Below are 27,372 nucleotides of genomic sequence, written 5' to 3'. Positions count from 1 at the left end.
TTTCGTTTTCCTTTGCAAGCTTGGGAACAGCGAGTCTGGGTCCCACTGCTGTGTGTCTAAGGCCAGTATGGAAAGAGCATTCCTGAACGCATCCCTCCCTCACGTCCCCCCACCTGCCCCTCTCCTTGCCAAGCAGTTTAGTTGTTAGGTGTCAGACAGCTCTGGTTCCAATCACTTACCAGTGTGTGACCTGGGTGGGTCCCATCCCTCTCTGAGTCTTAGTTCCTCAACTCCGTTGAGATAATAATCTGCCTCATCGTAGATTATATATATTAATCTTGTGATGATTATGTGTATTAATGTATTAAAATCCTGAGTACACAGTGCTTAGTAAACATGAACTATTATTGTTTTCCTCCTCTACTGTGGCAGAGTCTAGAAACCTTCCGCCTTCTGTTCATTTAGGCCTTTTGATTTGTTTGATTTATTAAATGCTTTATAGCATGTACTATGTGCTAGGTACTTTTCTTAGCATGTTATACATAATAAATCATTTAATTCTTCATGACTATATGCAGGGGGAACTATTATTATCTCCATTTTCCTATGGGGAAACTGAGGCACAGAGAGGTTACAGTAATTTTCTCAGGGTCACACAGCTTGTGAATGGCAGAGCCTAGATTCATACCTGGGCAGTCTGGCTCCAGAGCCTGTGCACTTAAACACTGTGGCATGCTGTCCATTGATCTCGTGAGGTAGCATGTACGTGTGTGTGCACACGCACACATGCGTGTTCCAACAGCCCTGCCCTCACGGTGGTCTCTGGCACACTGCACTTCCTGATCTTCCACACTGTGTTTGGCTCCCTCGGATAGATCATCCACAACCCCTGCATTTTCTGGGGCCCTGTTCTGGGTGGAGTGTATCTCCCCATCCCCCACACCGTCCCCTTACCCCAGCTTCACCTAGGCTGCTGTGAAAAGGTGGTGGTTTCCATGGATATCCGTCTCCCTCTGGCGACACGCCCTTTTTTGTATAACTCTGTTCCCAGGAGTTGATTGTTTTTGGCACACAGCTTTGTAAACTCATCCAACAATTAAAAGGGGGGAGGGGTGGAACAAAAAGGAGACAGATAGTAACTGTGGGGTGAATGACACGTAGAAAGGGCCTCTGGGGTGTGGGTCCCCTCCCTGTCCCCTGTCGGCAGCAGGACAGCACCTTAAGTGCAGAAAGGCTGCATAACCAGCTGGCTGGGAGTTCGGCTTGCAGAGTTCCGAACTCCCCATTTCCTTCCACTTGATCAGGGTGCTCTTGCCTCGTTTCTCTCTCCCTTGGAAATCTACAGTGGCCCATTCGCAGAGCCAATGTAGCCATCTCCAGAGGTCACCTGAAGCCATGACATGCCAGCTTGGACTGATTTGAATATTTACTGCTTTGGTTAATTGTGTATGTGTTTGCTCTGTTTGTGTACCATCAAATACCTACTGCATTGGGCGTACCCGTCGTAGGCCGTGTGAGATCACAGATGAAAAATGCAGTGAAAAACACTTTCGTGCCACAACACATCATGTAGGATTTTTGTATTAAGATGTGGATTTTTATATTGTTTTTTTTTTTTTTTTTTCCTTTTCCATACAGCCCTGAAGTTGGGCAATGTGCACGTCTGTGTTTTTGTTTTCACTCCGGGTGGTTTATGAAATATGCTCATTAGTGCTCCGTCCTCTCCCTACCCAGGCTTGATCTTCCACCATTATCCTCTCGGATGTAGATCTCTCCCCGGCACCTCCCAGTGTCTCCTCTTTGGGGAGATGGTGGGTGCCCCCTCATACACACATTCATCCAGATGAAAGTCAGGGAGTTCTGCAGCCCTGCTTCCCAATGCTGCACCACATGTTCATTGTGGTGGGGGAGGCAGTGGAAATCTCTGCCCCCCAAAGGATAAAGCCTCTTGGCTTGCCCCTTGTCTGGAGAGAAGAAATGTCCCATCCCCACAGGACCTCCTGACTTAGGGTGGCTTCTTCTGAGTGGTTTCCTTGTCCCCATCAGATGACAGGTAGCCGTGGGCATGACCACAGCTTGAGACCCTATTTAGAAGGTAGGTTCAGGGGTTACTGCTTCTTGCCAGGTGTGTTACCAAAGGCCTCACGTCCCCACCTTCAGCCCAGATGGAAGCACCTGAGCAGCCTTTGCCTTTGGCTGTGATCTCACCAGCGCTTTCTGGTGGCTCTGTGGGATTTGGCCCAGACCTGTTTTGAAGCCAGGAGAACTGAGATTCAGAAGGGAAAATGGCATTGGGTGGTTGCTGAGGTCATGGGGAGGGGAGGAGGAAGAACTTCGAGGTGAGTTGGGCCTGTGAGACCAGACCTGGCTTCGGCACCTGAGCGGGATGACCTTTGGCAAGTCACTTCGTATCTCTGTGCCTGCTCTCCCTAATCTATCCATGAGGACCATAATTGTTCCTGCCTTTGTGTTGTAAAGATTTGGCAAGATCGTGCGTGTAGAGCACTTGGCACAGTGCTTGGCAAGTAGAAGGCATCCAGTTGGTTAATATCATTAGTTCTCATATAGGCCTATCGGCAGGGGGTGAAAATCACTCATCTGGTGCCCTCTGCTCCCTGCATGCTACATGGCACATAGTAGGTACTCAGTCGGTTCTTATTGGAATTGTTTGGAGGAAGATGAGATAACTAAGCGGTTCCCTTGAACCTGAAAGTTACGAATTCACGGGCCTAATGGAGGAGGGGGAGAGACCGAGACACAGGCTGGGGCTTGGGGGAACTACACGGAATGGAGCGTGAGAATAGCAAGCGAGGTGTCCTGCTGGAGAGGAGGGATGGGGCGGTGCCAGGCCCATCTGATTGTGACATGCAGTCAGGGACTAGTTTAGTTCCACAAACACTTCTGTTGCCCACTGTGGGCCAGCTGTTGTGCTAAATGCTGGGGACAGAAAGATAATTAAGACCTGGTCTCTGCCCGTGTGGAGTTAAAAATCCAGTGGTGGAGACAGACTCGTGAACAAATTAGTTCAGTCCAGTGTAGATTTAAATGCTGTGACAAAGGATACATGAGGAGCAGGGTAGAGGGGCATGTGGGCCCGCTTGGAGTAGATTCTGGAAGGTTACCTTGAAGAAGCTCAGAAGAGGGTGCTGGTGATCCCAGCCATTTCTAGAGCACTCGTTACCGCCCTTTCACGTCCCTCGTTGGCCTTCCCCACGGCCTGCTAGCTGGGAGGAAGAAGGAAGGTATGTTCTCCGCTTGACTGGTGAGGAAACTGAGTGTAGGGGGATTAGCTGGCTTGTCCGAGGGCCCACGGTGGGTTCAGTGGCAGAACTGGGACTCAGAATCATGTCTTCTGGTTCTGGGCCCAGTGTTGTTTCTGCAAGTGCACTTGGCTTCTCACCTCTTCACCCTGGAGCTGCTAGTCACGGAGACCCAGCCTCTGGGCTTTGTACCTACTGGCTGGGATTTGGGCTGGCCCCTGGGGCCTGTGCTCTGGGAGGGCCCCAGTCCATGGAAGGCCTGAGGCCTGTGCCCTGGTTTGGTAAATGGGTCAGGCCACTTGGTTGGGGGCAGTCCCAGAGCAAGGCCACGCCCTGGCAGGGCTGGGGGATGGCAGGAATGGAGAAGACTGAGGAAGAGGAGGAGGCCTGGCCACACCCTTGATTCAGTTGTTCTTGGTGACAAAGCTGAGAAGCTCCCTCTGCCCTGGGAAGGCCCTTTTCTCAGCTGGAATAGGTCAGACAAGGGCCCCGCCAGGATCTGGAACACCCTCTTCCCCCATAACTAGAACCCCCTTCTGAACCAGGACATAAGACACTGGGATTGTTCACCATTGGCGTGTGGTCAGACTCTGGTCATTCTAGCTGCTTGCCAGAAGTCAGGGAAGTGTTTCTCTTGCTCTTTTCTCTGGGGAAATGTGTATGTCCCTTTTGCAAAGCTGGAAGGGGGGAGTGTCAGCCCCCTTTGTAAGATGCTGGCTTTTTGGTGAGGTTGTTTTGATGGGATATTGGAGTGGACACCCCCAAAAGGAGAGTATTCTGTGGGCAGGAGCTGTCGGTGGTCTCACGCACCCCTTCCTCCAGCCCAGGGATATTCTATTGGTGGATGGGCTGCCTAGGGCTTTGGGGGGGCCAGACTAACAGGCAGGGGCATTTCAGAGCCCAGAAGAGTGAGTCTCCCAGTGGCCCTGAAGTTCCCATTAAAGTGTTTTTTCCTCTTTTTTAAAGAAAAAAATATTCCCAAACTGGAAAACAAAGGAAATCCACTTCCCCCAAATCACACGAAACTCACATTAGGGGCCTGGCGGGAATCCATGGAAACCAGGAAACCCGCTGTTAACCCTGTATGGTGCTGAGGGGTGGGATGGGAGCTGGGCTGATCCAAGCCTTGCACCACTGTCACCGTCCATCTGTGACGGCTTCCCCCAGGGAGCTGGTCTCAGTGGCATTGCCCCACCAAAGTGGGGTGAGGCCAATGCTGAAGCCCTCACCTTCAAGAAGCCAACTCCTCCTTCCACTCAGGAAGGCAGGAGGCAGGAGAGGAGGGCTTCGTGAGCTCCCGGGAGGCCCCTGGGGATTCCGAGGGCTGGGCCAAGTTGGAGAACCTGCCGGGCAGCTGCCCACACCATGCCACACTGTGGAGTCAGGCCTGAGCCCGCTCACACACTTTGGGAACACACAGCCTCTGTGGATGCTGCAATCCTCCTGCAAAAGGGGAAGGGATGGACCAGAGTTTCAGCGCCACTCTTCCTGGTGCCCACTGACTGTGCAGGGTGGGCATGGGAGTGGGTGGAGCGCCTCGTCCGGGTTCTCTGCACCCCACTCTCGCCTCCATGAACCTGGGCTTCCATGCCAGGGAGGTTGTGTGCCGAGATCAGGTGGTGTGTTTGTGTTTGCACACATACGGGCTCATTTTTTCTGAAAATGGCTGAAAATATTTACAGGTTTGAAGTTGAAACGCAAACAGGAAAAGCCCTTTAAAAAGTGAGTGTAGTGGATATTCAAAACAGGAATCACCATGGAAACGCCACAATATTTGCTTAAATTGACACAAAGGTTGCTGGTAGGAGGGCACCAACTTTCTTTGGCCATTTTTTTTTTTTTTTTTTTGTCCCAACACCTATCACAAATGTATCCCAGCAGCCCCCTTTCAGGGTGTGCGCCCGCGCCCTCTTTTCCCTTTTATGAGGCAAAGTAGCACAAGACCAGGATGGAGAGACAGGGAGGGAAGCGAGAAGAAGCCAAGTTCACCATCCTGGGTAGCTGTAAAGACACCTGTTGATTCCTTTTTTAGAGACTCCGCTAAGGCCACCCAGGGGTCATGGGAGCGGCTGGGAGCTGGCCAAGGGAGAGAATGTCTGGAGGGCGCAGGCACTGGGGAGCCCAGGGCTTGATTCGGTTGTGTGGGTCTGATCTGTTTCCAGTGTTGGCTTGACCCATTGTCAGGCTGACCTTTCACCCTGGGTGCCAAGCCTTGGGTGTGATCATGCTGTTACCTGGGTGGCACCTGATTGGCCTAGTATTGTCTCTGCCTGTTTGATTCTTTTATTAGGTGCGACAACTGCGTAGCAACTGGCTAATAATTGTGCAGAGGGCACATTGGCTTCAGGGTCAGGCATGGCACACACCATGGCAGTGTCATCTGCTGATTGGCAGGCAGGGCTGAGAATTTCCTACCTTGTTGGCTGGTTACCACATGTGGTGTCGGAACCTGATTCTCCATTGTCCTCCTGTGTGGGGTGCCTTTGGGGGTATCACTTGTAGCCTAATCTTCTCTTTTCTTGTTTTGGTAGGCAAACAGACCTCGCTGACTGAAGGCAAAGACCACTCCATCCCACCTGCCCTTCCAGCTGCCACGGCCACTGACCCCTCCTTTACAAGGAGGTCCTGCAACTCCCCAGTGGTGTGCGTTGGAATGGACTTCGGACCTTGGCCTCTTGGGACACAAAGGTAGCTGCTCCCCGTTCCCCAGATGCCACCAGGAAGTATGGGTTGGCCAGTTTGGGGGTTGCTCCTTGGGGTGGAGACTGCCTAGGTCCTAGACTTGCTTTTCTCAGTGGTTTCTGACCTGGAAGTGGTAGTTTAAGCACCATAAGTAAAAGTGAAAAACTGTCAGATCAAGAATAGAGCCCTGGCTAGGAGCAGGGCACCTGCATTTTGGCCTTGGCTTTGCCTTTGACTCACTGCTTGCTCCCCTCTGGATCTCCAGTGTCCCCACTGTAAAATAAAGAGGTTGGAATAACTCACCTTCAGGAGTCTTCCCAGTGTTTCCACGGTGTGACATTAAATGGTGCCAGCAGTGTGCAGGTAGTTCAGGTGAAGCCCGTGCCCGGTCAGATGCTACTCTGGATCTAAGCCTCAGGTCATTTCTGAAACTTCATCTCAGGGAATGGTAGGTCCAGCCTTTCTGTGTGTCCAGAGGCTGCTCTGCTCTGAGCTCACGTGTGGTAGGGGCTGTCCTGGGAAGACTTGCTGGGGTTCTCTTGGGTGGTCCTTAGCCCAGGCCAGGACCCTCCTTCCAGAAGAAGCTGCAGGTGCCTTTTGATCCAGGCTTGGAAATAGCCCTTTGCCTAAGGCAAATCACTTACACCAGCAATGGGTAGTCTACGGGGCTGATGCTGTTAGATATTTACCTGTAGGTATCAAATGTGGCAGTTCTGGGGCTGGGGGGTTGACACATAGCAGGTGACTCGTTATAGATGGTCATTATTCTTTATTCTCTTGGGATCCTGAGGAAACCAACGTAGAGGGATTGGGAGTTCATAAAGTTAATGGACAAGATCTTAGGGTGGAGGTTGAGGCTGAGGCCTCTTCTCCTGCCTGTGCTGGGCTGGAGTCAGCATCCCTGGCTCACCTACCTGTGCTCTCACTCCCCGTGGTCGCCCTGGGCAGGCATGGCTTGCCCCTCTCCTGTGGCCAAGCTCTGCAGCTCTGGACTTGAAACCTGCCGTGAGGAAGCACTTGCAGAGATGGGTGTCTTGGTGCCCCTGGGGATTGATAAGTCCCCAAAGCTGCAGGCCTGCTTCATGTCAGGCCATGCCTCCTTGGGGACTAGCAGAAGCCTGGGATACAGCCCAGAGATTTGCAAATCAGATGCAAAGGTGGCTTTTGGTTGCTGTGGTTGAGCACGTGTGGCTGAGACTCTTCTTCCTGGTGTCCAGAATGCAGTCACACTCCAGGACTTGTTCCATCGTACTTCACATATGCTGCTGTTGTCCCCTGCATGGCGACAGGGCTGTTTAGACTGCTGCCTGGAAAAGGCTGCGGGGGAGTTGGGTTGTGCTGGAGTCTCGCTTGGATTAGGCGCTAGCACTGTACCTCTTCACTCACTTCCTGGGTCCCTCTCGCCTGAGTCCCCCTCCTCTGATGGTCATGAGTCCTGGGAAGGTAGGCTCCAGTGTCTTTGAATCTCTGGGGGTCTCACCCCACCCTGCTCTGCACCCCACCCATGAGCAGGCTGTCAGAGTGCCTATGGAGCCCCCTTTGAGGGGGTAATGTTTGCCTACTCTGTTTTCAGTGGCAGGATTTTTGTTTTCTTCTTTCCCTGAGCAAAACATGCCCATTAGTTTTTCCCTTTCTGAAGTTTCCACTCACTGTTGACTCCCAGGGGCTGCTGTGATTTGCACCTGGTGTGGGGTATGGGCTCCACAGGTCCCCTGGGACTCCCGCATCCTGGCATCACTGTCTTGGACTTGATTATGAAGCTTGGGAACTCCAAGGTCTCCAAGAGGGAATATAGTGGCCAAGTCCCTCCTCACTTACCCAGGCCTTTCCAGTGACCAGGCTTGGCTGTAGGCTGGGGTCCTCTGTGGCAGAGGTGACCCATGGTCTCAGAGGTGTCCTGCCCTACCAGTGTGGACGAGGGGGCAAGTCCGTGCTCAGGTCTAGTCTGTGGGCCTGACCCTGTCTGGCTCAGATTCTCCCCATTTCTGGCTCCTCTGCAGAAGATCTGGCTGCATTTATTCAACGGTTATGGAGGGTCTGGTGTCTGCCAGTTGCTCCCCAGTGGGCAGAGTGGACAAGACAGCCCCTGCTCTCGTGAAGTCTGGTAGGGGGAAGCAACAACAAACAGGCCCACAAACATGGACAAGTGGAGAATGAGATGAGGGGCAGCAACTGGGTGGCACTTTAGGTGGGCTGCTCAGCGGAGGCCTCTTGGGGATGTAGCATTTAGCCGAGATCAAAGGACAGGAAGTGGACAGCCATTTGAAGAGCAGGCAGGAGAATATTCTAGAAAGAGAGAACTGCCAGCTTAAAGGTCCTCGGGTGGGATGAACTCAGCACCTTCAGTAACCAGAAAGAAAGGCCAAGTGGCCAGGAGGTGGACAGGGGAGGGGCTGGGATATGCAGGGGCTCTTGGGGGAGAAGTTGGGATTTTATGCTTGGGTGACGGATGCCACTGGAGAGTTTGAAGCAGGGAGGTAAAATGATGTGATCTTTGTTTTAAAAAGGTGGCTGGTGCTACTCCAAACCGGGAGGCCAGAGGAGCAGCCACTGCAGCCGATGGCGTGACGGGGCGGTGGTTGGGCCAAGGACAAGGTGGACAGGCAGGGAGGGGACAGAGTTGCATGTGTGCTCAGACAGTCGGCAGGACTCGCTGATGGATTGAATGGGGTGAGGGAAAGAGAGGACCCAGGATGACGCCAGCATTCTGAGCCCTCTGACATGTGGCCCTGTGTCTTCCCATGTCTCTCAGGCCCCATGCCCGATGGTGCCAAGAACAAGCCATAAGCCATGGCTTTCAGAGGGTTAGCGTCTCAGGGATTAGAGGTGAACGCCATCTTGGAACCGTGCTGGGTGCTAAGAAAGGCTCGACCAAGTGGGTTCGCCAACTCCTGGTCAGTGCGGTGGAAGGCCGTGGGGGAAGGCCATGGCCTGCTTGTCCCCAGCCCTGTTTTCAGCAGTCAGCCTCAGAGCAGCTGAGACTTCCCAGCTCACTGTGCCCTTGGCCCTGATTCTGCACTGAAGCTACTTTTGTGCCTTCGCTCCGTGGCTTCTGTGCTGGGTCTGAGACTGGGGCTAGAAGTTCATAGTTTCTCCACCTGTGGCTGTTAATGTGGCTGTTAACTGCACACCTTCTTCCCTGTGTCACACACAGCCTCAGTTGATCGGCTGTGAGGGCTGACAAATGAGCGTATCTAAGACCTCATTTGGTGGGGCCAGCTTAGTCTCCAGCCCCAGCTCACAGGCAGGGATCCTAACAGTCCGTCCACATTGGAAAGGTGTGAATCGCCATAGGTGGCCTGACATAGGAAGGTTGGCTGCTGTCTTCTTTTCCAGGGCCTCTGGCACGAAGCTCCACTTTCCTGGGTCCTGACAGGCTTGCGTAGGCCATGTTGGGGCAGCAGTCCCAGCGTGGAGGCTGTGCCTGACCCCCCTGGACAGGCCCTGTGCAGCCCCGGGCTCTGCCGTGTAGCCCACTAGCAAGCCAAAGGCCTGGCTGGCACGAGCGTGAAGCTGTCACAGCCGGCTGCTGGGCCCCAGTGCGCACTTGCCCTTGCTGGCAACATATTCCCAGCCATATGGGCCAGCTCAGCCCTTCAGGAATGCTCTGGAGGCCTGATCTCCAGGGGGGTGACAGGAAGGGCGGGCTGGTGATGTCTTGTAGTGGGTGTTGGGGGTGTCCCAAGTGGGTAGCAATATGTAGCACAGCAGCCCGGCCCTCCAGGAAGCTCTGGAGGCCTGACCTCCCGGAGGGTTACAGGAGGGAGCAGGAGGCCAGGCTGGCAGCGGCTTGGCTTGCTGAGGGTGATGGGGCTGTCCCAGGCCTACAGCTGGTGCCTCTGCCTGGCTCCGAGGAGTGTGTCAGCAAGTCTTCCTGCGTGTGTCTGTTGGCCTCAGAATGCTGGACTGGCCCTGGGGGAGGGTGTGTCTAGGTGGGCAGGCGTGTGCGTCTGTCCACGCGTGGGAGGTTTTTCTGCCCTCTGCCTCCGTGGTCTGCACTAGATCCCTGGCCCTCACTCGTAACTGGACTGGACAGTTCTAATGCCATCCTCCAGGGCTTTGATCTGATGTGAGGCTGGCAGCTCTAGAGCACACAGCCGGGGTGGGGGATGCGGAGGGGTGGGGTCAGGAGAGAGAGGTGCTGGCTGAAGGGCAGTGGGGGCCCAAGTTCCCTGCCACGCCTGGGTGATGCGGCACTTTGGAGGATGAGTGGACTCCAAGGTTGTAGTCCCTTTGGGCTGGGAAGAGACATGACTGGGAGATGGTTTGGGAAGAGTTACGAATCTTTCTGGTTTCTAATCTGGGTAAGAATTCTGCCTGATGGTGCTAACACCCTGGCCAGGGCCTCCTTCCTCAGTTCCCCCTCATGCCTCTCCTGCCTTCCTAGCAGAGCCAGGAAGCCCCCGGACCTCACCAAGCACAGGTCCAAGGGGGGAGGGATTGGTAAGGGCTGGTAACACCTGCCCTGTCTAGAGCTACCCAGGGGGCTTCCTGTCTGGTGACAAGGTTGCTCCAAAGGGCAGGACGACCCCTGGATTTGGGAGGGTGGATGCTCGTGGACTAGGGGAGAAGCGCTTCTGCCCTGCCTTGGTCCCTGTGGCTGCCGAGCACCCGCAGTGCTAAGGGCCAGCATCGGAGAAGCGATGTCAGATTTCACACACAGGAATCCCAGTGGCTGTGAATGCGTTGTCTTCTCGTGTACACCTTTATGCTCCTCCTCCTCTGACTTCTACCAGCTTCTCCTGGCTTCTTTTATTCTGGAATCCACCCAGAGGTAGACCTGGTCCAGGTGAAAGTCCTCAGGCCCAGAGGCCACCACCCCGAGGCATGAGGCAGCCCACGGGATCCTTGGCTCCTGCCTTCACAGGGACCCCTGGCTGGCCGCCTGCCCTGGCCACCCACACCATCGCTGCTTTCTCTCTGTTCCATCAGACCTGGGGTGCTCCTCACCCTCCACTCACCCCCCGAGTTTTCTCCCCGGGTTGGTTCCTTGGCCCCCCTTCGGAAGCAGGAGCCTTCCCTGACCCTGATCCTTGCTGTGGTAGTCAGGGCTTGGGACCCCCATGGCCAAGAGAGTGAGAGGAAGAAAGGTGTAATTAAACACTAGTTTCTTCTCCAGAAATGCTAATCGGGAAAAGCAATTAAAAGCAACTTTTTTCCCTTAGTAATCTGTGTTAAGAGCTGGTAATGAAGTTTAGGGCCGTTGTGACTCAATATTTCAGCTTCACCGACTCAAGTCAAAACAATCCAAGCCCAGGAGTTTGCCGGCAGCTGAGCTGGGCCCCGGGCAGCAGCTGTTAGTCCCACCCTGCGCTGCTCTCCGGGCAGAGTGAGTTGCAGTCCCCTCTGGAAGTGGGGGGGTCTGTGACACAGAGCCAGGTCCCCTAGGGCATCCTACAGAAGACCCTGAACTTGGAAATGCGTCTCAGTGAAAATGCTTGGGACTAGGGTACAGGTAGCACCTAGCACAGGGGACAGAACTGGGGAGGGGTGGGGACAAAGAGGGCCAGGGAAGAGGAGATGGCACCCGAGGAGACCCCCGGGGTGGGCTGTGGCCCAGCTGTTCGGGGCTCAGAGCCAGAAGAGGTGATGATCTTAGTCTTGACCTCTGACCTCTGGTTGTTCAAATTCCATCTTACTGACAGCACTGCCTACCAGCCCATGGGCACCACTCAGCAGTGAGCAGGACAGGCACAGCTTACCGCCCTGTGGAGCTCGCGCCTGGTAGAGGGAGGCAGATGATCAGTGGGAAGAAGGAATGAAGGATGTGCTAGGCGGCCGCCCGCTGGCACGAAGGAGGAAACTGAAGCCGCTTTGGAGAATAGAATTGGCTCCGGGGTGGGTGTGGATGGTTTGTGATTTTCGATGTGGCTTCTAGGGAAGGGGTCATGGAGATGGTGACAATTGGGTGAAGACAGAAAGGAGGTGAGGGTGTGAGCCAACCTAACCAACATCTGGGGGAAGAATGTTCCCGTCAGAGGAACAGCAGGTGTGCGATCCCAGAGGCAAGAGTCCACCTGGCTTGTTGCCGGTGTGGCTGGAGCAGAGTGAGAGGCAGAGAAGCCGCGAGAGTTCAGGGGGGTCAGGGTGGGGACCCACAGGTCCTGCAGTCCTTGTAGGCTGTTGGGAGAACTCTGGCTTTTCCCCCAACTGAAATAAGCTTTTTGAAGAGTTCTGACTGACATGATCTGATTAGGCACAAGCTGTTTATTAAAAAACAAGACCCAACTGTCACAGACTCCTCCTCTCATGGGTCCCATAAGTGCCCGAACCTCCTCCTTCTCTTGCCTGTCCATCTGGGGGTGGGCAAGGGGGTGCTGAGGGGTCTGCCTGGAATGTGCCTGCCCCTGCCTCAGCCTCCTCCCCCAGTCCTCCCGGGGAGTGTTCAGAAACAGGGTCTTGTCACTTTAAGCAGGCCCCCACCTGCCTTCCCTGGCCTGCTTTATCTGAAGTCCAAGCGCATGTTGTTCCAGGACCGATCCGCTTTAGCTAATTAATAATCTGACAGGAGCCACCCAGGGGATTAGCCGTTGAGCTGAGCTCCACCAAGCCCCAGCAAATGAGCCCTGTGCTCCTTGGGGACATGGAGGTGACTTTGGAGGGTGCAGGGAGAGGGGACCCCCGCAGGTGAGCCACAGGATTGAACAGTGTAGTGGTGACCAGTGAGAAGGGAGGTGGCAGGGGAACAGTTATGAGAAGAGCCTCTTGAAAGGAGTCTACTGTCCCGAGACGGGTGGGGACCTCCAGTCTCCCTCACTGTCCCTTACGTCCTGCGCACCCACGAGAAACCATCCCCACCTCCAGGTGCTGCCTGCTGAGTAGCTGGGGTAGTATTGTCTGAGCTAGCAAATGAAATACAGGGCACCTAGAGAAATTTGAATTTCAGACAAACAGCACACAATTTTTAGTGTAAGTATGTTCCATGCAGTGTTTCGGACATACTTATATTAAAAACCTGTTGTTTATTAGAAATTCACATTTCTCTGGGCATCTTGTGTTTCCTCTGGCAACCCTGAATGGGGAGGGCTGGGGTCGAAGGGGCTCCATCCCCAGGGCAGCCTGGACCTCCTTCGGGAAGAGGTGACACTCTCTGGGTATCGCCTGGGGACTTTGCAAACAGGTGGGGTTGGGGTCACATTGACCTCTGCTGCCACGGAACAGGAGGATGGAGGCAAAGATCAGCCACTTGCCAGAGTTCCCGGCCTGTATTTGGGCCCATGTGGCCCCTGGATGGGTGGAGTCTAAGTTCCCTCTGTGGCATCTGTCCCTCAGGGCCACCTCCCCTAGGTGAGACTGGTGTCCAGGAATGGCCTGGGGGCCTCCCCTGAGGGGAAGACCTGAGTTCCTGGGGTAACTTGGGATGGATGGTCACTGCTAAGGGCATCTGTTCGGCACCCAGGGAGAGGCGAGCAGGGCTGGCCCACTGTATAGGAGGGGCCGGGCCAAGGCAGGCATGAGGTCAGAGATGACAGCCTGCTATATAGGGCCACCTCCATGTTCTAAGACATTTGGGCACTGAGCAGAAATGCCCATCTGCTGACCGCTCCATGCCCACCCGCAGTGGACAGCCCCATGCCAGCTTCGCAGGGAGGGCGTGCCATCCTGGGGCCTGGGCTGCCTGAGATGTCACTGGGGGGGCGCAGGGAGGGCTGTTCTGTATCAGAAAACTCGATGGGGTCCTCACTGCTCCCTCTCGTGACCCCTCTCACCCTGGCACTGTGCCCGTGGTCAGGGAGCTCAGGGCTGCCAGCTGGTAGAAGTCCAGCCTCCTGCAGCCAAGGGGCCCGATGCCAGGCGGGCACTGCCCGAGGTGGGAGCTCTCTCGCTGCAGCTCTGTTCTCCAGGAGTTAACAGCATCCCGCGCCCCGGGAGGCCTCCTCTCCCCTCGCCCCCGGCCGCCCTCCTCCCAGCCTTTCCCGGCACAGCCAGCCGGGAGTCTTGTGGTGGGAGCAGAAGGGGCCGGGGGTGCCGAGCTGGTGGGAACCTCTTCCGCTTCCCGAGCTCTCAGCCTCTTCCCCAGCCTGCCCGGCGGTTTGGCCCTGTTTCTTGAGCCGTCTGCTGCCCGTGTTGCCTCTGACCGACATCGTTAGCGTGGGTATTTATATTTCATTAACGACATTAAGCCCAAATGGCATTAAAAGCAAAGCTGGTGATAAATAGCTTATTAATAAACAGGGAGTGCTCCGTGCTGCCTGGCCTCTCCCAGCCCCGGCGTTAACCCTTGCTGCCCTAGATAGATACGCTTCACCCCGATGCTCATCCCCCTGAAGGTGGGGCCGGCAGGGCCGGTCACTTGTCCGCCCTCTGTCGGCTGCTCTGAGGTCAGTGTGTCTCGGATACTGCGGGGGCAAGGTCTGGTTCACTCCGGCTCATGCAACCTGACCGGCCCCCCTCACGGCCGCCAATCAAATCTTTGTCACCCTCTCCTCACTAGTTTGATTCTGGGGATAAGGAATTTAAGACATGTGGCTTTTGTAGGCCGTAAGCTCGGATCTTCCCCATTCCTTTGTAGCTCTGTCTGAAAGGAGGTTCGTAGGATATTTGGAATCGAGAAGAGTGATGCTCGTGAAAATGACAATGACAGTAGTAGTAGCAACAGCAGTAGCAATCCCAATCCAGCCAGCACTCCCCAAGTGCTAACCGTGAGCGGCGTTGTGGCCATCACTCCACATGCAGCGGCTCTGGAATCCTCCCGGTGACCCCAGGGGTCATCCAGCTCAGCCTCACGTTGTAAGTGGGAAAACCAACGCCCAGAAAAGTAAAGCAGCTTCGCCAGCTGGGGCTCACATCACACAGTTGCTGGGCCCCTGTCATCGTGCAGCCCCCTCAGAAATAGGACTTGTGGAGGGGGCTCTCCCTGGCTCCTGGGCCTCGGACCTGCCAGGGCTTCTCAGAGCTGTAGCTGTAGCCTTTGCTGGACTCTTCCTGCCCTGGGGACCCCGGCGCTCCGTCGTGCTATTCCCCTGCCTGGGCAGGCATGCCTGCGCACAGGATGGCTGTCCGGAGGGCACAGTTATGTACCTCACAGGCCACCACCCCACCTAGAACTCAGAGGTGCCAACAGAGAGCACCCCAGTGAGCCTTCTGCTTCTGATTGGAGCAACTTCTATGTGGCACCCTCCTGGGGTTGGGGGACAAGCCAGGCCTTGGTTGTGTGGGGTTTTAAGTTAGTATTTCTTGGATGTAGGGTCATCCCTTAATGCTTCCTAAAAATAGGGGTACACTAAGCCCTGGGTCCCACTCCGCCCCAGCTCCCTAGCTGAATTGGCTGAATGTAAGAAGAGAACTGGAACCTTTTTTAAACTTTGGCTGAGCGGCCCCACTTAGAACTTGTCACCCCTACAAACCTGAACCAGGATTCTTGTTATCTGCCTTGTCCATTTGGGGCCGTCTGGGCCCCACCCGGCTGAAGAGGCGAAGGGGCTCTCTTGGAGTTTTGCAGCATAAAAGGGAAAGATGGAGGGAAAGTGGAAAGTGAAGCTGCCATGTGGTTCCAAGGAGAGGATGGGGTAGAGGGCACGTCGCTGAGACCATCTGGTTATGTCTGGTGAGCACTCAGGGAAGACGGAGAGCTAATTAATTAGCAGGGCTCCTGCTGCCTCTGCGGGGGCCCAGACTGCTTCTCCCAGCCCATTCCCAAGCTAGGAGGGAAGTTGGGAAGCAGCAGCCACAGGGCTCCTTGTCAGAGAGGAATTCCACTTCTCATCCTGAAGGCTGGAACCGGAGTACCCCCCCTCCCCAGAGAGAAATGCAAGCAGGAGGGAGCCAGCAGGGATGCCCCACCTGGCTGCCTTGGCGATGTTGGGTCCACCTCGGAGGGTCTGATTCCCACCTGCTTCTCCTCCTGAGAGGACCTTCCAGCTGACTCTGGCCCCACAGGCCTTGGCCATCTCAGCAGGGCATGGCAGGTGGCTGGGAATCGGAAACATCATGGAGTGATGATTGCCACCTATGTGACACTTTAAATGCACAAGGCACATGCATTACACCAGTTATCAGAGATCCCAGAGCAGGAGCAAGCAGTGGGAAGGGCCAGCTGGGCCTGCCCTGCCTCGAACTGGCGGCAGGCAGGAGAGCTCGTTGGGAGAGAGGGGCGCGGTGGAGAGAGACAGGTGCTAGAGCTGTGTTTTAGATATGTGGCCGTCACTTTGCCATGTTCTGCCTCATTGTCCTTCTCTGTAAAATGGGCACAATGTACCTTCTTTGCAGGGATGTAGTGTCTAAAATGCCTGTGACAGGACATGGGGCCTGGTAGGTACTGAAGAAGCAGTAGCTGCTGCCCTTATTACTGTTGGGCCTACTCCTAATTTGTCACCACTAACTTCTGTTTGAGACACAGGAAAGGAAGTGGGGGAAGAATACAGTATACACAGCAGGGCGCGGCCTGCTGCTCATGCTGGGGGCACCTTCTCCTCTACTAGGCTTAGAAGGGGAGTTAGGGGGGCCTTTGAAAGGGGAGCACATTGCACCTTTCTCCCAGCGAGTGCTTGTTCTGGAACGGGACTGGGTGTGGGTGTGACAACTCTGGTCCCAGGCAGCTGCGGTGACCCATGGGAGAGCAGGATGAGGGGCTTCAGTGTGGTTGCCCCTTGCTGCCTTTGATGCCACCTGTGGTGACACAGGGTCTCTCCCTCTCCCCTGCACGGGAACTGGGCTTCTGTTAGGGAGCCTAAGCCCACCTCACTGTCCCCCCACTCTGCACAGCCTGGGACTGAGACCGCACATTCCCCTCATGCTCGCTGAATGCCCATAGAGACGTGTTCTACTCCAGGGCTCTTCCCTGGATGTCCGGGTGGAATGCCTTTCATTTGCCGCTGGGACCTGGCCATTGTTGGAACCTTGCTGGCAACCATTGCTCTGCCACGGTTTGGCAAGTGCTTGACTTGGCCCTTAGTAAGGTCCCCCTGCCTGTGGGATTTGGTTGGCTATCTGTTTGTTTGAGAGGTGAGAGTATGCAGACCTCCTGCCTTCCTCTGCAGACCCCACCTTCCCAAGGACAGCTTCTGCTGTTCTTCCCAGCCCACCTTTAGTCTAAGATCTCTAGTGTCTGTCTCCAAGGGCCAGAGGCCGCAGGGGTCTAGGGGGGTCATGGAGTGGCTGGTACCCTCTGGGGTAAGGGTCTATGTTTGCTTTCCTTGCTTTAGTGGAATGGCACAGCTGATGGGGTGGCTATCACGTGCCACTTGTCACTCTGAGGATTTCTGAGCACCCACTCCAGGTTAGGAGGGACCATGTGGGGAGAAGCCACAGGGTCATTTGCTTTGCCCACATGGTCTCAGTGCTACCCAACCCCGCATGGGCCCAAGAGAAGGGGCCGGGGGTTGCAGCCCAGACACAGCTCCAGGGAGCGGGAGAAGAGGGTGTGTGGGTATGTTCCTCAGTGGCCAAGGAGCCAGGCACTGTGGCTCGATGGTAGAATTTCTAGCGAGTCAAAGGCCACTCCAGATCCAATGCTTTTTCTTTTCCTTTATCCTTCACCTCCAGGAGTCGTAGAAATAGCACAACTTCCCCTCTGTGTGCTGGGATATAGGAAGGCCCTAGGAGAAGGTCTTGGGCCCAGAGCTGGCCCTCAGTTGGGGTGTGAGGTGCTGTCTTGGCTCTGTGCCTGTCCCCAACGACGGGCAGTGCCAGCCTGTTTAGTGGACACTCCTGACGAGCTGCAGGCAAAGGGGCCATCATCGGAAGCCGCCAGACCGGGAAGGCAGAAAGGATCACATGTAATTCTCTCCTTTGGGAGCTTCTACTTTCATTTTCTTTTCGCCACTATTTTTTTTTTCTTGGGGTCTAATTAAAGACTTGGAGCCGTTTACAGCCTGTGGTTGGCTTTTTATTTGGATCCTTGGCAATTACCTCCTGCCCTAAAATAAGTTTCGATGGAACAGGGGTAGGATTCTTCTTTTTGGCCAAGTTCTCAGCTTTAATTTTGCCATGCGTGGCGTGTGCGTGGTGTGCGTGCATGTGTGTGTGTGTGTGCGTGCGTGTGTGTGATGGAGTATAATGAAGCCTTTCCCTCCTCCCTTTTCCAAATCATGCCTCCTTGTCACTATCCTCATCTCAAGTGTCTTGTGGCCAAAGCAGAGGCCTGGACAGTGAGAACAGTATGTCCTAGGCCTCTCCCTACCTTGAGGCAGCTGTGTGACAACAGGCAGGTCACCTGTTGACTTCATCCCAGTTTCTTCACCTGTGAATGGGGCCAGTGGGCTGGGCATGCCAGAGGCTTTCCTCTGCACTGCTTTGGAGGCAGACTTCTTGCCGCAGCAGAGTATGATGATCCTTGGAGTGGGAGGAAGCCACCACCAGGCCTCATTATCCCTCCTTGATCACACACATTGTATTAGAATGGGAGCATAGAGTCGTGTTCCCAAAGCTTATTCCCTAACCCTCTCAATGTTCCTGGCCACTGTGTGTAAGTAGATGTGATCACCCGACTTTATAGACAAGCGCCCTATGGCCAGAGATAATTAGTGGCTTTTCTGATGTCACTTGCCGTAGAGGGGACAGAGCCTTGGAATTCAAACCCAGGTTCTCTGATCTTCCAAAATCCACACTCAGAATTGGCTACATAATTTGTGGGGCCCGATGCAAAAATGAAAATGTGGGGCCCTTGTTCTAAAATGATTAAGAATTTCATGGCAGCAACAGCATGGCATTAAACCAAGTGGGTGCCCCTCTAGCCTGGGGCCCTGTGTGACTGTGTGGGTTGCACACCCAGAAAGCTGGCCCTACCCACACCCCCTTGAGTCCCCTTCGCTTGTTTGCCTCGGTTTCTCTCCACGTGGTGAAGGGCAGGGATGTTAAACGGGCCACCTGTGTTCTGTGTCCCTGGCCGCTGTGGCTTCACTCCTGCAGATGGAGAGGACTCTGCGTTCTCCCAATTCTTAGCCTGTCCCGCCTGACTTCTGTTTCAGAAAGAAGCACAGTGCAGGCTTTCTGGAGTTCTCTGAGTCTCTTAGGGGCCTTCAGGCCTAATTTAGGCCACCTGAGATTTTACGTCAGCGGTGAGGAAATAAAGGACAAAGAGAATTTGGTAAGAACTCTGTTTCCTTGGGGCAGAGGGTGCAGCTTTTGGGGATCGGTCCCCACAGTCCCACGTAGGAGCTCTGTGAGATCTCTTTTTGTCAAACAAAGCAAGTGGTGACCTGCCAAAAATATCCGGGTCATTCTGGGCTCTGACTGCTGTGCTTGGGCTGGAAGTTCAGGTAGCCCATTCCGTAGACTAATCTGGAAACTTCCTAGCTGGTTGTTAGGAACCTCAAGTAGCCATGGAATCTTAGAGGGTAATGGATAGGTTGACGCAGCGCATGGCTGGGTGTGAGTCCGCGTGTGTCCTGGGGCGCGTGTGTGCTCTGATGAGGACATGGCTCTCCTGCGTGCCAGGCAGCTATTTAAATAAGAGCTGTCAGGATGAATGGCCCTCGCCGACTCCCCAGACAGAGCCTTTGCCTGCCCATCTGGGACCACGTTCCCCTGTCAGTACACACCTGCCCATGGCGCCATTTCTCTCTTCTGCTCATGCACGCCCCACCCCCAAGAAATCTGGGGACCAAAGTTCTGGCCCCACGACCCCACCCCGACTCTCGCTGCTGTGCCACCTGCTTCCCAGAAACTCCCTAAATTCTGGACCTTGGGCAAGCTTCAGGATAAGATGTGTCCTCAAAGCCACAGCAGCTGTTTTTATGAGGGGGGAGCAACTTCGTCTAAAATCGGGGGGCAGGCTGGAGAGCACCACAGGCGTGAGGTCTGAGGCCGTTGGAGCATCGGAGGGAGAGAGTGCCCGGGTTTCCAAGGACTGATTAGATGGTATGCCAAGTGTATTAAATTCTGCAGACATTTTAACAGCAATATGCTAGATAGTTGGGTGTCCCCTGAGGCGGCTGGATTTTTTATATCCTTCACAGAAGGTCAGAACCCTCTTCTGCCTGCCTCCCCTCCCCCGTGCTCCCTGCTCCTGTCTCCCCTCCCTTTCCTTGCCAATTTCCCTTGCTTCTTGCTCTCTGCTCTTCGGGTGCCTAAAAGACACCTCTGATCCCTCCTGCCCTCCCACCCCCCGTCAGGGGATCAGGGGTCTCCAAGGCTGGAGAGGGGTACAAATGGGGAGTTTGATTTCTATTTTTTCTCCCCTTCCCTCTACTTCCCCCCATTTCAGAGACTGTCGTAAGACCTCCTCCCTCCCTCCTTATTTTTGTAGAAAAAAAAGGCAGGAAAAGAATCCATCTGGCATATGAATAATTGAAATGGCTCAACTCTGTTCCTGTTGCTGCTGTTTGTTCTCCGCTCCCCCGGCCCCAGCCCATCCCCCTGAGTATGGGTCTCCACGCGGAGGGCGTGTGGGCATCCTTAGAAGGTTCTCCTTAATCCTGAGCCCTTTCTGCCTGTGAACCGATAGGTCTGAGTGGGGGGCATTTGGAGATGTGATTTCCTTCTCGCTGTCCATGGGGACAGCCAGCCTTCTGGCTAGAGTCTCCCCAAATATCACTCAAACTTGAACAGTTCCCTCGGCGCCTGGGCCTCAAAGGAGAACTTCCCTGACCCTGATTTCTCCCAGGGTCCCCCCAGGACTCTCTGGTTTATGCACAGACTCCTCTTGTCCCTCAGCCTGTGCCCGTCTGTCCTGAGGGTTCCCTGAGCTTCAGGGGCCATGGGGACGCCTGTCTGGGGGAGGCTCGCCTTTGCAATACTCACTGCACCCTCAGCACTGCGTCCAGGGGCTGTCCCCACCCCAGGAACCGGCCAGGCCCCTTGCTCAGTCCTCCGCATGCTCTCCGACCCAACTCGTTCTTCTTCCTCTCCTTCCCCTCGGCATGCTCAGCCGAGGGCTTTCCCTGGGCAGGAGGATTTCGAGTTCTTCACTTCTGCATTCAGCCTTTTTGTTGGGAGCTGTGAAAGACAGACTTTTAACTTTGTTTTGTGCGACAAGTTGGGAGAAAGCAGGAGGTGGGGTGGGGCGGGGATGGGGGAGATAATGGGCGCAGGCCTGGCTGGAATGGCTGCCTGTTCGCTTTCCGGGGCCTGGACCAGCTGCACACCAAGCCCCCGCATCCCGGCCGAGGCTTCGCTGTCTCTTTAAAACCATTTAGAGGAAAAACAAAAGAACTTTAGTGCATTAATTCTAGATGAAGATGGGTCTCCAGATGACAGCCTGATCCACATTATTCCCTGCAAGACAACTTCCCCTCTCTTTTCTGCCCCTCCCACCTTCCTGCCCCTCTGCCCAGCTCTTTGTGTCCTCCCTGGGTCTCGCTTTGTGAAAAGCCGACACGGGGGTTGCATGAAGCCGGACCCGTGTGCTTTATGCTTGAAAAGTCAATACTTTTGTTTGTCTGTTTGGGACAGCACGTTTGAGTCATGTGTGGGGTATCGACTTGCGGCTGTGGGCCCTGTGGTTGCAAAGTGCCAGGAGCCGGTGTGTGCCTCGGGACCACCGAGCGGAGGGGTGGGCGTGTGCGTCGCCTCGAGGTGGTGAGGGGGGCCCTTTCCCCAGCCCTTTCTGGGTTGGGCACACTAGGTCTCAGAAAATACCCCATAGAAAGAGGGTGTGAGTAGCACCAAAATATTCTAGATCTTTTCTAGGTTTGTTAAAAAAACCAAAAACAAAAACAACAAAACTGCCCAGTAAGCAAAAAATAATTCAGATGAAATTCAAATCACATTTGTTAATATATAGCTATATATGTATAAATATAAATATATATAAGTCGTTTGTAAAGACTCCTACACATGTTATAAAAGCTGCAAAATGTCTGGCATTCCAGGGCCTGGTAGGAATAATTAGATATTTATATCCAATAAAACTGGTTTGATGGGGAAATCATTTCCCTCCGTGTGGATTCTCAGTTGAGGATGAGTTTCGGTGGTTGGGTTTGTTTTTTTTCTGACAATAAAAGCAGAGGTTTGGCACCAACAAATGTATTTCCCGTAAATATCGAAATCTCTTTTTTCCACCGTGAGCTCTGCTAGACGGGCCTCGTCTCGCCAGCTCAGCCCGCCGTCCTCGCCCGCCTTTGCATGTTCGCTGGAGCTCTGCGTGCGTGGGGCGCCCTCCTGCACCCCCTGCCCGAGCTCCCAGCCCGGGGCCAGTGCTGGGGCTTGCGTGCACCCTGGGTCTGCTCCCCACTTCACCCCTCCCTCCACACCCCGCCCCAGGACAGCTGCTGGTGAGGACTTTTCTTGTCTTGGCTTTGCACTTTTCTTCTTTGAGAGGGGTCCCGCTCTCATGTTCCTTAAGGCCCAATCTAAGTAATTTTTTATTTTACAAAACACCTCCTACCCTCAATTTTCAACTTCTCCTTCTCCACCTCCTGCTTCTAGACCCTTCTCTCCCCCACTTTCCTGAGCTCTGCTTGACCTCCTGGCCCCCTGCCTTCAGGGCCTTGGCATGGTGCCGAGCGGCCCTGGGGAAGCGGTCTGCCTCAAAGCCCAGGCTTGGGGAGACCCCCGGCCCCACCCTGCTTCTCTTCCATCTGTTACGCAGCCATGACAGATGGAGCCAGAAGGAGCCGTAGGGGGCTGTGACCTCACTCTCCCATTATACAGATGCAGAGCTGAAGCCGCACCTGGGGCAGGTGCGGTAGTGGGAGGGGACTGGGTTGGCTTAAGGTTCCAAGCGCAGCCCTTGACTTCCAGCTGGTGCTGGGAGTGGGGAAGGCACTCGGGCCTCCCTCTGCCACTTAGCCACTGTGAAACTTTGGGCAAGTGGCCTCACCTCTCTGAGCCTCGCTTTTCCCACCTGGAACATAGAATTGGTAATCTTATGCTACAGGGTCGCCGAGAGGAGTGTGACAAGCTCCTAGGTTGGTGTGGGCAAGGGAGGCAGTTTCCTTGTCACGTGGTGGTAGTAGGTGTTCACCCTACTACAACACGAGGACAGCTGTGACCCTGGGTTGCCGTGACACAAATGAGCCCTTGTCCGTGGGCTCCACCTGCTTGGCGGGATTGCCCCCTCTCCCTGAGTGGCTGGAGGAACCTGACTGGGGATCAGAGCACCTTGCGGCTTCCCAAGGGTCAGCCTCGACTAACTTTAGCCGAGAAGGAAAAGCCAGGAACGGCAGAGGAGTTGGCAGAGTGCGTGTGCTGCAGTCGTCAGGGTGTGACCAGGAACCAGAACCCCAGGGAGAGGCCCAGAGAAAGAGACGAACTGCAGAGCCTTGGACACAGCCTCAGCCCCAGCTCTGTCTGGGGCTTTTGGGCCAACCTGTGGCTCGGGCTCTCCGGGGGCTGGTGGCCCCGTTGTCTTGACAAAAGCCTTTCAGATCAAAGATCTGCAGTCTCCTGAAGGATCTGTGGGGAGTGGCAGTGGCCGGCAAAGCCAGGGAAATGAGGAGTGGGCCCCAGGGAGGAGGGCTCTGGAAAAGGTCTGTGAACGCGGGCGGGAGCAGCGAGCTTAATTACGGAGCAGCGCGTGGAGCAGCGTGAAAATACACAGCCGCGTGCCGTGCCCCATGCCCTTCCCTGCTCTGGTGCCCTCCTCCTCCTCACCACGGCCCTCCCATCCCGGGACCCTGGGAGACGTCCCTCAAAGTGACACACACAGAGTGGCACACGCGAGCTCCCCCTGCACCCCTTGCCAGACAGAGAGCAGGAGTGACCCACAAGCACACGCCCACCTCGCGTGCGGCTCTCCCGCAGCTGGAGGTTTCACAGCGCGCCGTGTGCCAAGGGGACCAGACCCTAGCCTGAAAGTAGAAGCCACCCTCCAAAAGATACTTGGGTGTCTTTTTTGTTGTTGTTGTTGCTTTTTATTCCTTCTTCCCCCGCTCCCCCCGACCCCCTACAAAAATTTTTAAAAAAAAGAACTCAACAAGAAGCAGAGCCTGAGCTTCCTGTGACTGGCTCTCGGAGAAGCCAGTCAAATCTTCCCTTGTTGAGAACATTTTGACAGCATAAAATTGCTGCTGGAATGTGACTTTAGCGAAAAGTAAAAAAAAAAAAAAAAAAAAATCCTTCCTTCATGCATATGGAGTTTTTTGGAAAAAAAAATGGTATTTTAATGCTTTCTATTAAATTGGGACTAAAAGTGGTGTCTTAATTTGCATGCATTAGCATATTTGCATATAGATCACTGAAATGGTGGAAGAGAGAAGAGCCTTTAAATGAAAATTCTTTTAAAGGCACAGGCCTGCCTTCTTCTCCCTCTGGGATTTGTGCTTCATCTTCTCCTCCTCACCTCCACTCTACCTTTGTGTCCTCACTTCAAAGGGACAGGGATGGGAGGTCCAGACCCTGCCTCTCCAGAGCCGGCTCAGGGAGGAGGCAAGGGGCAGGAGGAAGTAGGTCCTGGCCATGGTGGCCCCGTGGCCCTGAGCCTCCTGTGCCGACGGTACCCACCAGCCTGTCCTGTGGAGGCTGGGGAGGAGGGGCCTGTGTCCACAGCCCACAGGAGGTGACCTCTCTGCCAGCCATCGTCCTTCCCTGGGTGGGCTCTGGCCCTCCTACGCACCCCAGGCCATGTTGATTCTTACAAGCCTGTCACGGGCACCCATCCTGCCAGCCACTGGCCTGGGCCTTCAGCCACCTGACACCAAAAGGCGGAGGTGGGGCAGGGTGCCCTCTGTCTTTCTGGCATCTCCCCCTCCCTACCTTCCTTACCCGGAAGGGCCAGGCTGCCATGTTGCCTTTGTCACTGGGTCTCTGGTTCAGATGTCACCTCCTCAGAGGTAGCTACGGTAGCCCCACCTCTCTCCGCAGTCAGTCTCTACCACTCTCCTCGTTTTGTCAGTAGTTTGTTTCCTTGCCGAGGGTGGACTCCATTACAGCAGGGCTTCGCGGCTGTCTCATTTGTAGCTGCACCCCCATGCTTAGCGTCGGCACATCGTAGGTGTTGAGGAGCTAGTTGTCAAATGAGTAAAAGGAGACCGGGACCCCTGCCAGGGCTGAGCCTGTCCCCAGTGTCACTGCCTGGCTGCACACAGTGCCCCAGCCCTCCGTAGACATCCTCAGCCTGGCAGGAGAAGCGGGGTCCAGGAATCGGTTAGGGCCTCTGGGCTGCTCTGAGGCCCTCAGAGAGTGCTTCGGTCCACTCTTGTTCCTTTGGGGGGCAAGCTGGGGCCGGGGCCTGGCCTTAGTGGACAGGAGGTCGTGGTGGCCCGTGTGGATCTTCCTGCTCAGGGCAGTGGTAGGGGCTGACGGGGCCCACGGTCTCCTGTGGCAGCCCAAGAAGGCCCAGCCCTTCCCCACCCTCCTTCCAGGTGTGGGAATTCCCCCGGAAATTTCGGGGTGTGCAGACCAGAGCCCCTTTCTGTAACTAGGTTGTGCTTGCTGGCCAGCCCTGTGTGGATGGTGGCATCCTGGGGAAACCCCACCACCCTTTCCATGTTCCAGAGGAGCAGCCAGGGCAGGGAGGTCCGGCCACTGAGCTCTGCGCCCTCCCTTGCTTCACTACTCTGGTGGGCTGGGCCTCCTGAAAGGCCCCTCCGGGCTGACGGCAGCCTTGGGCTCCATGCCCAGCCTGAGGGGGGAGGGCCCAGAAGGGTGAGGGGGACGCCCAGGGTTGGAGTAGGGCTGTGCCTCCACCGCTAATGAAAATCGGAAACCAATTGAGCAGGACAAGGTGCCCAGCCAGCAGGTTGTGGGAACGAGGGGCCTAATGGATGTGGCTGGGTGGGGGGAGCGGATGCCTCATTGATCGCCCAGTGGCTATATTTATCCACCTTGGTCTGTGGCCCCAGCAGCTGGATGGTGCAGGGATAAATAAATGGCCACTGAAATATTCATGAGCTGCACATGCACATCCGTGGTCAGGGGACGGCCAAGGGCCTTCTCTTCTTCCCTTCACTCCTGTCTCTGCAGAAGCCTTTCAGGAAATTCCTCCCACCTGGGTCAGGTGATGTGTGGCGCAGCCCCACTGGGCAAGCAGCCCAGCCCCTGGCCCCGGGAACACCTGTGGGCCTGGGCAGCTCCCATCCAGGCACCCTGGTCCCTGCCTCCCCCATCCCCATCGTTGCTACCATGTCCCTGTCCCTTGGTGAGGGATTAGCCACGTGGGGCCAAGGCTGTTTGCCTGCCCCTGTGTCTGCCACTAGTGTACTCCTCAAGGACAAGCTGGTGCTTCACTCATCTCCGTATTTCCCTGGCGGTCTGGCACGGTGCCTGACACATCCTTGAGAGGGGAGCACTGCGTGTGATGAGTAAAACTCAGAGGTGGGTTTGTGTCTTAGCTCTGCCCTGTCTTATCGAGCAACTCTACTTTGCTGGAGTCAGTTTCCTCATCTGCAAAATGGGGTTCATGGCAGTATTGCCAGCTTCTTAAGTGTGGGCCTGAGATTGCCCAAATCAGTGGAGTCAGTTAAGAACATGATCCTGGGCCCCATCCAGACTCACTGAGCAAGAATCTCCAAAGGAGGGGCCTGAGGACTCCATGGGGTTGAGCTTCTCAGGGATTTGCTGCCCACTGAGGTTTGGAACGGCTGGCCTATCGCCTCCTGATACCTTTGTCCAGGTGGCAAATGTTCATCCACGAGCGTGGAATTCTGTTAGTACTTGTGATCTCCAGAACCTGAGAAACGGGGCCAGGAGCAGAAAGGAGAGAGGCAGGATCTAACGCATGTCCCAGCTGGGCATCCCGGTGAAGCTGCCCGGCATGGGGTTCGCACGGACTGAGCTGAAGTTGTGCAGTGGTGCTGGTGCTAGGGCCCAGAAATGCCCGTCAGCGACAGGTGGGTGGGACCAGGGCGTGGGCACTCGGGGCATCGTCCACGATGTGGGCAGTCTGTTGCTGGGCAGAGTGCCCAGGAGGGCATGAACACAGTGGCCTTTGGGTTTCATCTGCCTTTAACTCTCCGCATTCTTCCCCTCCTGGAGGAGTCAGACTGCCCTGACCCTAGGTGAGAGGGAGTGCTGTCAGGAGTGTAGGTACTTGACCAGAGCGGGCTGGAAAAACACATTTTTCAACCAGATGTGTCTGTGGCTGTCTGTGATCATAAGCTGCTGCCTCTGGGTACCCTGGGTACCTACAACTCATGCCACCCCCTTGGTGCAGCCCCGAGCCATGCACTGCTGGCCTGTCGGGTGGCACAGGGCCCGTCCCCTGGTAGGCAGATGTCCGTGACTCGGAAACCATTTGACCCCATTTAACTGAAGGGACCGGGGGTTAAGCCGGCCATCTGTGGCGGGTTCTCTGAGGGCTCAGGGCACAGAAACAGGAGAGTCATTTGGGATGGGTGAAGGCAGAACTTCTGTTCCTGGCACTCAGCTGAGAGGCACCAGCCATCCCTCCTTCCTGCCAGCCTACCCCCTCCCCCAGCCAAAGTTTGATCCAAACAGAAGCAAACTTTGGGGACAGCCCTGGCGCTGCGTGGAGCCGGCTGAGCCTGCGAGTGGCAGCGGGAGCAGAGGGAGGCAGCCCTGGCGCCTGACTCCGCCGGTCCCCGTCCCCTCCCAGAGCTCCCCGGTCTCGCCCGCGTTTGCAGGCGCCTCTCTCGTCAGCTCAGAATGCAGCTTGGGGCCCGTGGCGGCTCAACCTTTCCCTCTCCCAGAGCCCCGGTCTAATCAACCC

The 27,372-nt window shown here is 55.3% G+C and overlaps 1 protein-coding gene across 1 annotated transcript in view; it reads left to right on the top strand.

Annotated features, from left to right (window-relative positions):
• The window catches only part of CASZ1 (castor zinc finger 1), a 145,249-nt gene that overhangs the window by 26,446 nt on the left and 91,431 nt on the right, over window positions 1-27,372 (top strand). Inside the window, exon 2 of the mRNA XM_069477326.1 lies at window positions 5,732-5,888. The gene's annotated coding sequence lies outside the window, so the exon portion shown is untranslated. The remainder of the gene's footprint in view (window positions 1-5,731; window positions 5,889-27,372) is intronic.

The sequence above is a fragment of the Eulemur rufifrons genome, chromosome 8, assembly GCF_041146395.1.
Source record: "Eulemur rufifrons isolate Redbay chromosome 8, OSU_ERuf_1, whole genome shotgun sequence".
Lineage (NCBI taxonomy): Eukaryota > Metazoa > Chordata > Mammalia > Primates > Lemuridae > Eulemur > Eulemur rufifrons.
This window is presented reverse-complemented; position numbering and strand designations above follow the sequence as displayed.